Source organism: Centroberyx affinis, unplaced genomic scaffold (genome assembly GCF_046629955.1).
Source record: "Centroberyx affinis isolate AG114_WGS23_722 - 3 ecotype Tasmania unplaced genomic scaffold, CSIRO-AGI_Caff_v1 ptg001040l_1, whole genome shotgun sequence".
Lineage (NCBI taxonomy): Eukaryota > Metazoa > Chordata > Actinopteri > Beryciformes > Berycidae > Centroberyx > Centroberyx affinis.
Genome location: NW_027279596.1, coordinates 99763 through 108646, shown reverse-complemented (window position 1 = coordinate 108646; position 8884 = coordinate 99763).

Genomic DNA, 8884 nt, shown 5'->3' with positions numbered 1-8884 from the left:
TAGACTAATGTCTGCAAGATAAAGTTAACTCATCTACCATAAAAATTTGATTTGTTGTGAAACATTATCCTTAGGTGACTTAGAAGATATTTACACACATAACATATTTTAAAACACAGGATAGGCAGGAATGACTAGTGGAGAAAAGGCTTGCCTGTTTGGCTGCTGTAATATTCCAGAGCTTGGACGTTTAGACAATCAAACATGGTAGCAGCATGGCCAGTGTCTCTTGCAGATTGTAAATTCCTACCTGATGGTCAGAACTTGCAAACAGCAGTGTATAAAGTAGAGCAACAAGCTTGTTTCCATTTTCACAGTCAGGCGTCACGCTTTACAGCCTAAACAAGCTTTAACGACATCCTCATCACATTCCCACCCGTATCCCACCCACTGGTATCATTCGTAGTCGCTGACTAATACTAAATAGTTAAGTGCGCTATGTCATTTTATAGAATAATAATGAGGACATGATCATGCCGGGTACTGCAGGCTGTCTGCAGTGCAATAATCAGTGTGCACAAATAGACACACTAAAGCCTTCGCAAAAGGTATAGAAGTGGGACAAATTAAATGACCAGAATTGCTGAGGCATCAGCATCAATTACTCAACCAAACTGGACTGAGTGAGTGAGTGAGTGAGTGGGTGAGCGAGTGAGTGAGTGGGTGAGCGAGTGAGTGAGTGGGTGAGCGGGTGAGTGAGTGAGTGAGCGAGTGAGTGAGTGAGTGGGTGAGCGGGTGAATGAGTGGGTGAGCGGGTGAGTGAGTGAGTGAGCGAGTGAGTGGGTGAGCGGGTGAGTGAGTGGGTGAGCGGGTGAGTGAGTGAGTGAGCGAGTGAGTGAGTGGGTGAGCGGGTGAGTGAGTGGGTGAGCGGGTGAGTGAGTGAGTGAGCGGGTGAGTGAGTGAGTGAGCGAGTGAGTGAGTGAGTGAGCGGGTGAGTGAGTGAGTGAGTGATTGAATGAGTGACTGACTGACTGACTGACTGACTGACTGACTGATTGAAGGGTGGAAGGGAGGGAGTAAGTGCATGTGAGTGAGTGGGTGGGTGAGTGAGTGAGTGAGTGGGTGGGTGGGTGAGTGAGTGAGTGAGTGAGTGAGTGGGTGGGTGGGTGGGTGAGTGAGTGAGTGAGTGGGTGGGTGGGTGGGTGAGTGAGTGAGTGAGTGAATGAGTGAGTGAATGAGTGAGTGAGTGAGCGGGTGAGTGAGCGAGTGAGTGAGCGGGTGAGTGAGCGAGTGGGTGAATGAGTGGGTGAGTGTGGGAGTGAGTGAGTGAGTGGGTGAGTGAGTGAGTGAATGAGTGGGTGAGTGAGTGTGTGAGTGAGTGAGTGAGTGAGTGAGTGAGTGAGCGGGTGAACGAGTGAGTGAGTGAGTGGGTGAGCGGGTGAGCGAGTGAGTGAGTGGGTGAATGAGTGAGTGAGTGATTGAATGAGTGACTGACTGACTGACTGACTGATTGAAGGGTGGAAGGGAGGGAGTAAGTGCATGTGAGTGAGTGGGTGGGTGAGTGAGTGAGTGAGTGGGTGGTGAGTGAGTGAGTGAGTGAGTGAGTGAGTGGGTGGGTGGGTGGGTGAGTGAGTGAGTGAGTGAATGAGTGAGTGAATGAGTGAGTGAGTGAGCGGGTGAGTGAGCGAGTGAGCGAGTGGGTGAATGAGTGGGTGAGTGTGGGAGTGAGTGAGTGAGTGGGTGAGTGAGGGAGTGAATGAGTGGGTGAGTGAGTGTGGGAGTGAGTGAGTGAGTGGGTGAGTGAGTGAGCGAGGGAGTGAGTGGGTAAGTGAGTGAGTGAGCGAGTGAGTGAGCGAGTGAGTGAGCGAGTGAGCGAGTGAGTGGGCGAGTGAGCGAGTGGGTGGGTGAGTGAGTGAGCGAGTGGGTGGGTGAGTGAGTGAGTGAGTGGGTGGGTGGGTGGGTGAGTGAGTGAGCGAGTGACTGAGTGAGGGAGTGAGTGAGTGAGTGGGTGAGCGAGTGAGTGAGTGAGTGAGTGAGTGGGTGAGTGAATGTGGGAGTGCGTGAGTGAGTGAGTGAGTGAATGAGTGAGTGAGTGAGCGAGTGAATGAGTGGGTGAGTGAGCGAGTGAGTGAGTGAATGAGCGAGTGAGCGAGTGAGCGAGTGAATGGGTGGAGTGAGTGAGTGGGTGAGTGAGTGATTGAGTGAGTGAGTGACTGACTGACTGACTGACTGACTGAAGGGTGGAAGGGAGTAAATGCATGTGTATGCACATTTTGAGTGTGACTAACAAAACCATAAAACATCAAAATGAACAATGGGCAATCGCTCCTATCACTCTTCTTCTCACCTGCAGTTTTTCACTGGACATCATTTGGATTCTCCTCTCTTTGTACAGAGATGCCAATGGAAACATCTCAAGACTTGCATCAGTGGCAAGAGATTCCAAAGACACTCACATCAAATGTATGTCAGCTTCCGAGTTTACACCTTGTTGCTTATGCCAACTACTAGCTGTCAGGTCTGATAGCACATCAGGAAAATGGGGACAATGTTTTGGAAAGCTCCTCTGGCTTGATAGGCTGATATTCTGTGGACAGAGTATGATACATGGGAGCTGTCAGGAGGGAGATATAGGGTAATTAGAAAAGTGAAATGAATGAAATAAATAGAGAAAAGCCTTGTGTTTGTCAGACAGCATCTGTGTTCTCCTCACCCACTGAGCACAAAAGAACGCAAGGAGGACAGATAAAGATCCTGGAAATTTGACTTGCCAAGCGAGGATGCATCAGATGGCGGTTTGGCTGACAAGAACGAATAGGAAGGCCCAAGATTCATTGCGAGAACGATGCATCACATCCAGACAGCAGTAGGCCTGTAATATAGTACTGAGATTCTGAGATTAAAGTCAGAATTCTGAGATTAAAGTCAGAATTCTGAGATTAAAGTCTGAATTCTGAAAAAAAGGCAGAATTCTGAGTTTAAAGTTTAAAGTCAGAATTGTGAGAAAACAGGCAGAATTCTGAGTTTAAAGTCGGAATTCTGACTTTTTTCCTCAGAATTCTGACTTTAAACGCAGAACTCAAATACATTTTTCACATGTGGCCCTAATCCTCTTCCGTAGTTCTCTGTTCTTGCATTCTGAAGAGGTTTGTTCTCTCCAAGACAACTTGGGAGGATCATTCTCCACAGGGACACAAATATTGACATGGAATTCTTGGATTTGATAATTGAGTACAGGGTGAAGTGTGAGGAAGGAAGTGACCCTTGAAATTCCTTTTTGTGGCCATCTATGACAGGCGTTGGAGGGGGAAACCTCCTCTGGCATCTCTAGTTATCCCTCAGTCTGGCCTCACACACACACACACACACACACACACACACACACACATATAACATGCCTTGACGTTTCACCCACAAACAGCCTTGCCTCTCTGAGGGGCCCCAGACATGAAGAGCACCACTCAAACCAACAAGCGTCAGTCTAACAGACTATTTTTCTATTTTTCATGAACTGCGATGTCATTTAGTCTAAGGCTGCACAGATAACACTGGTGATGATTATTTTCTGAAGTTATTTGGGGGTGATTGTGTCTTTTGGCATCAGTGATCTACTTGTTCTTTAACCACAGCTAGGATTAGACTGCTAGCTGTCACTATATTCACATATATATTCATAGGATTAGATTTAATGGTTATTCAGAAACCATTAGAATCACCATCTTATTAATTTGCTGCATAGGTCAATTTTTGACTTCTCTGGAAGTGTTCCACACAAAAACATCTTCATGTGAAGAGGGGAACTAGAATTTGGGAGCGCTTCTTGGTACCAGAAATGTCCCTGGCAGAGAGCTATCAACAGGGAAGAAGAATGTATTAACAATCTATCAACAGGGAACTACAAGAATGTATTAACAACCAAAGAGGGTCCAAGGCACTCTGTTGCATGGAAGAGGATTAGGGCCACATGTGAAAAATGTATTTGAGTTCTAAGTTTAAAGTCAGAATTCTGACTTTGGTCCTAATCCTCTGTGATAGCAAAAGCTAAAAGCTTTTATTTTACATTTGTCCAAGGACTCCTGCCTTGACCACACCCTGATGAAGCCTCATCAGTTGTAACTTTTCAGGGTTGCACACTGTGCTGTCAGTTGTTAGGTTGGAGTTGGGTCGGAGTAGAGAGAGAGACTGAGTGCCATCTATGGACGTATGATGTTATCTGAAAGTAGTTTGGCCCCGCCCATTCCCCTGTTCACATTCCATGTTGTTCAAAATGGCGCAAAAAGTGCCAAGAGATAGGTCTATATATAGATAGGTATATGGGCACTGACATACTGCTTCATGAAGCTGTTTTTTGGCCCGGAAGTTACCTTATGAACGTGCCTGAGCTGTGAGGGGGAGGGGTGGTGGAAGACTTCAGACAGTATTCAACAGTGGAACTGAACCTGAGACCGGTCATACCTGTGCTGCAACATTATATTCACTATTGCATGCACTGACCGGGCACATACGATGAAACCTCTCCTCCTCTCTCCAGCATGGGGAGCAGCATAGAACGTGTCCAGCTGGATCGTCCTGGACCCAAAAGACCTTCTGATGTTCTTAGGGGTAATGGTTTTGTCTGAGTGTACCGCCATGCAAATCCCCTCTCACCAGTAAACAGCTGGGACGGATGGAGAGTGCACACAGGTCACTCACTCTTTCAGACTCAGACAGCGATTTAAGAAAGACCTGCCTAAGGCTCCTTGGGGAAGACTTTGAGAACCAAAGGCAATTGCCACTGGGAGGTGGCAGAACACATCACTGAACTTTCCCTCCTGGTCCTCTGCAGAAAGGGTTGCAGGGTGGTGGTTCAGGAGAGGGCAGCTGACACCCATCCTCTCTCCAACATCTTCATGACACAAGGAGATCACTGACATCATACAATGTGGAATGCGCCAGTCCCCTCTCCAACAGGTGCTGGACAAAAGAAAGAATTGAGCAATTAAATGGGTCATCATCCCTTTCTCCACACCACTTTTGGAAACCCAACCATTTTTGGCAGAAGAAGGTCCTGGGTTAAAAAAAACAAAACAAGGTCCTGGGTTTTGAATTTCGGCCCCGGTCCTTTCTGTGTGGAGTCTGCATGTTCTCCTGTGGTTTTGCGGGATTCCTCTGGGTGCTCTGGTTTCCTCGCACAGTCTCACAAAGACATGCAGGTCAGGTGAATTGGAGACTAGTGTGAATGTTAGCATGAGTGTGTTCAATGTGGTATGGTATATAGTGATGCAGTATGGTATATGATATGTAAAGCCCTTTGAGACATGCTGTGATAAAGGGCTCTGTAGAAGCATGAGATGATGGATTATGCCTGTACGCCCTGAATAGTCCGCACCACGTCCGCAGACAAACCTGCATATATCAGTCTGTCCTGTTCAGGAGCCAAACCTTGAGAGGTCGGCCCAGATGGGGCATTGCTTGCCTGATATCAGATAGAATTGTCAACTCGTTACACTCCATTTCCATCTTCAGTCTGACATTGCCTCCACTCTAACCGATTTCCGTGGGGGAGGGGGATTCGATTTTCCCTAACCAATCACTAAAGACCAACGTATCCGCCTGAATCTAATGTCATTTTAAATCGACATTGATGCGAAAAAAACATCTCCCCTTTGAATAAATGCCTTCAAAGAAGAGTGCAGCTTGGATTTCAAAGTAATTGGTACTTTTAATCGATTTAGAACAGCCTCGATAGCAGAGTCTATCTTGTCTATAGCGGTCGCCATTGTTGTTATTACTCCTCCTTGGTTCCGGCGCACAGCTTGACAACAGCTTGACAACGGTGTTAAGGTCTGGATTCAAGGTCTGGACCCAGGCAAGGGCCCCCCTATTGCTCCGGTCGCCTGTGACGGTGTCCCCCAAAACTGAGGAACTGTCCACGGTGACGCCTCCAACAGCTGGATTGAGACGGAGGGGAGGGAAAAAAAAAAGATTGAAGAAACCTTGGGTGGGCCGAGTCACAGAGGGATCCCCCACCGGGACGGCTGAGCGTAGACCATGGGCAATGACAATGGCAAGAGTAGAACAGAAGCTAAGGCAGAAGAAGAGACTGTGTGGATCCCAAGGTAGACAGTGTTATGGTAGATCGTACGATTGCGAGAATGAATAAGTTTTGAGTTTAGATTTGAAGATTTCTACAGAATTAGCCTCCCTGATCGTAAGAGATAGCTGGTTCCAGAGGTAGGGAGCTTGGTAGGAGAATGCTCTACTGACTGCAGATTTTTTCTTGATTCTTGGGACAGTAAGGTAACCAGCGTCCTGCCATCGAACGTTGAGATGATGAGGTTGGGTAAATATTACGGTGCAAGCCCATGTAACAATTTATATGTTGACAGAAGCCTGGCTTGAATTGGGAGCCAATGGAGGGAGGTCAGGATGGGAGTAAGGTGAGCAAATTTGCTGGTTCATATTATGGCCTTCAAACCCTCAACTCATACAGAATGCTGCTGCTGTCTTTGCATATTTGGATAATTGATAATTTAACCAAACTTAGTACATTTCCTAATTCTTTTCATAAAGTGAAGAAGATCCATACCCTGCCTTGTCTTTTCCTACTGTGTTCCCTGGCTCTACCTTGCCTCCTCTGACCTAGACCCAGGACCAACTGATTGAAATCATCCATAACGTATTCCTTTAGTTCTACTCAAATTACAAGACAGTGATTGGCAGAGCCCACTACCAAATACACACACAGACATACCAAGTGTAGACAGGCAAGTTCGATTTATATCCTGGCATGCACCTGAACGTGATCTCGTAAGATTTTATGATCTGAAACGCAGACTGTGTTGTGGAAGCGAGCGACAGTCAGACATGCTGCTAGTTTTGTTTGTTGTTTTTTCTCATCATAGGGCAAAGAACCACCAATAAAAACAAAAAATCAATTACATTTTCAGAAAGAAAAAAAATATATTTGTTGTTGTTGTCCTTTTTGGTACAGTTTGATACTACTTACTATGAAGTTAAAATCATAAAGATTTATCTCAGCCTATAAAGGCGTTTACAGCCCTGCATAGACCCAACTGATAGAGCTATTTGCAGTGAAACAGTGAGGTAGGGGTAAGATCTTGGTTCAAGATCCTGCATCACATGTCCAGGGCCGGTCTCATATAGTGCAAATACTGAATCCCTGTTCCTCAAATCTCCCTTCCCCACCGTCTAGTTAGATGATCTTTGGCTCTTTCTCCATAGCACACCACCGACATTCACTGTTCTTTCATATGATGTGTATTTACTGTCAGCACTGATACCAATACAAAGATGAGTCAGTGTTTTGCCAATGGTCAATTTCCACTACAAACTTTTACACTTCCATGAACCAGACAAGTAAAAATAAATAAATAAATACACTTTTCTGTACTTTTTCAAACTTGATGCTGCTATACTGTATTCATATTTTAACCACCTGCACTTTTGTCTGTTCTCCGCCTTTTGCCATTTTCAAAGATGCAAGATTTCAGTTTGATACTTATTAGAAAGAAAAGGAAAGGCAAAGGCCTTGGTGGCTTATAAGCACAAGTGGTAACTCTAGTATCTGTATGACATCACCTGTACACTAAATACATTACATCAAAACTCCAATGGGAGATTGGAACCACTTCTGCATAGGGAGTAACAAAGTCTTTTGTCTACTGTAAAAATACTCACATGCACAATAATATCAACTGTTGACTTTCAGCTGTTTTCAGTATAGGTAGCTTCTCTTTAAATACTTTAAAATAGTCTTAAAGCCATGTGTAAATGGCCACTGTTATCTGCTGCTATTTGTAATTCAATGCAGTTTATAGACAAACAAACAGATAGAGAGATAAAGATAAACAGTTAGTTAGATAGATAACCACACACACACACACACACACACGCACACACGCATGCATACATACACACATACATATTGCAGAATCAATTGTTTTGTGCAAAGGTCAGTAGGCCTATTTTATATGTGTATGTGTATAAGTGCAACACATTTTTGTTTTCTTTCAAATGCCTAATAAACATTGTCATAACTAGGGTTGTGCTGGCACAACAACATAACTTTTTCTTGGGATCGGGGTGCTTGTCCTAAAATCGCAATAACATGAAGAAAACTGAATAGCCTTCTACCCGAACCCGAAGCTGAAATGATTCCCCTGCCCTTGACCAGAACAACAAGGGCTTATAATTCATCTCAATGCTCCTCCTAATGAATTCCCTTAGGCTTTCTGATAGGTATACATTGGTGTGGAGTAGAGACAGGAAGTTTCAGGGGCACAGTGCTGAACAGGAACGGGAAGTAGATGGGAGGAAACAGGGGCTTTAGACTTGAGACTTGACATTAATGACATGGATTGACTTGGACTTGACTTGCTAAGCTACATTTAGACTTGGGACTTGACTTGAGACTTGTGCCTCAAGACTTGAGACTGATGTGGAACTCGAGCAAAATTGACTTGGTCACACCTCTGACGTATCGTTTTGAGAAAACAGCATCCAAACAAATTCAGCTTTTTGTTTCATATATCTCATTTGGTTATGAGGCATTTGGGTGCGTTAGCGATTTGTCCACAAGAGGTCACACTCCACAAATGTTTGTCAGAAATCATAAAGTAGGCCTACATGTGGCCCCTTCCTTGCAAGGCAGCAAACATTACATGCCTTCATATGGTAATGGTTAACCTCTCTGTTGTCAGATATTAACCATGTATCTTAACTGAGCGAGCTCCAAAAAAAATCAAATGAAAAATTACACCCTAATATAATGAACAGAGATGAACAAAATGTGGTCGGCTGTGGTTTTAAACAACACCACATCCTGATGCTTTATGAGTCCAGCCAACTGTTTGCAATGGAACCAAAGAACAATCACGTCGGCCTGTGCCTCAGTATTCCCGGCCATCGGCTCAACAGATTGGTTCCTCAATGTGTTCGCGTA